Genomic DNA, 1,926 nt, shown 5'->3' on the forward strand with positions numbered 1-1,926 from the left:
CCAACATAGCCAGTCACTATTTGTGCTATTTGTTCAAATAATGATCATGTGACTGAAGCTTGTCCATTGACATCTATGTTGGACCAAGAACAAGCCAATTACTTGGGACAAGGAAATTTCAACATGAGAAATCAAGCTTATCCATGGCGTAATCACCCAAATTTCTCATGGAGGAATGAACAAAATACGGCTGAAACAGCAGCTCTTGCACAGCAACCAGCAAAGAGGAGTGACTTGGAGACCACAATGATGCAATTCATGCAACAAACAACTCAAGCCATTCAAAAATTAGAGACCCAAGTGGGACAAATGGCTAAGGAGATGAGTGAGAGGAAGAAGGGAGAATTACGTTCACAGCCCTTGAATAACCCAGCTGGGCAACCAGAGCAATTGAAAGCTGTAACAACTCTACGAAGTGGCAAGCAAATTAACAAGACAGAGCAGCTGCAAACAGAGACTATGAACTACAGTCGAGCTACAGACAAGGTACAAACAGGCCTTAAAACTACACCAGTGGAGACACAGGAATGGGAAAGAGATCCTCCACCTTTCCCGTAAAGGTTTGCCAAAAAGAAAACTGATTCTAAGGTAGCTGATATTTTTGAGAATTTGCGTAAGGTTGAAATTAATATTCCATTGCTTGATGTTATTAAACATATTCCATCTTACGCTAAATTTCTTAAAGAGTGTTGTACTCAGAAAATAAAATTTGCTGCCCATGAAAAAATTGCTTTGAAAGAAGAAGTTAGTGCTGTGTTGTTAAATAAACTCCCACCAAAGCTTAAATATCATGTAGTTTTACCATACCATGTAAAGTGGAAAATCAATTTTTTGAAAAGGCATTGCTAGACTTAGGGGCCAACATTAATTTGTTACCTTACTCTGTCTATGAAAAACTTGGGCTGGGAGAGCTCCAAGAGACTTCTATAACACTGCAACTAGCTGATCGTACTGTCAAAAGACCTAAGGGGATTTTAGAGGATGTTTTGGTAACTGTAAATGACTTGATCTTGCCTGCTGATTTTGTTGTGTTGGATATGGAGGATAGTCCTAGATCCTCATCTTTACCTATCATTCTTGGACGACCTTTTCTGGTTACTGCTGACATGAATATTAATGTGAAAAAGGGGACCGTAACTATGCAAGTGAATGACAAAGAATTGGAATTTCGTGTGTTTGATGCTCTTAAATCTCATGATGATCATAGTGATTGTTTTAATGTTGATACTACACATGATCTTGTGAGTGGGGTTTTTCAGGTTACTAGTGTTGATCCAGTTGAAGTAGTGGTGGCGTATGGTTTGAATGAGAAAACAATTTTTGAAGGAGAGTTGGAGTATGACCGAATAGAGGAGGCTATCCAAGCATTCCAGTTGGACCGGCCTTATGGTGGTAAGAATACTCATCCTTTTGACCAGCTAACGCCTACTAATACATCTCTTGTTCCCTCAACAGTTAAAGCACCTAATTTGGAGCTGAAGCAGCTGCCTAGTCACTTGAAATATATCTATTTGGGTGAGCAAAACACTTTACCTATGATAGTTGCTGCAAATCTGAGTTTGGGGGAGGAAGCAAAGTTGATCCGGATCTTGAGGAAGCATAAAACAGCTCATGGTTGGACCATTGCTGACATAAGGGAATTAGCCCAGCGAGATGTATGCATCAAATTTTTCTGGAAAATAATGTAAAACCCACCCGAGAAGCACAAAGGAGGTTGAACCCGCATATGAAGGATGTTGTCAAAGCTGAAGTTCTTAAGCTACTTGATGTGGAGGTAATTTATCCGATTTCAGACAGCAAGTGGGTCAGTCCAATTCATATAGTCCCGAAGAAAAGTGGCATCACTGTGGTGAAGAATGAAAATAATGAGTTGATACCAATGAGAATGACCACGACATGGAGAGTGTGTATTGATTATAGGAAGAT

The sequence above is a fragment of the Tripterygium wilfordii genome, chromosome 4, assembly GCF_013401445.1.
Source record: "Tripterygium wilfordii isolate XIE 37 chromosome 4, ASM1340144v1, whole genome shotgun sequence".
Taxonomy (NCBI): Eukaryota; Viridiplantae; Streptophyta; class Magnoliopsida; order Celastrales; family Celastraceae; genus Tripterygium; species Tripterygium wilfordii.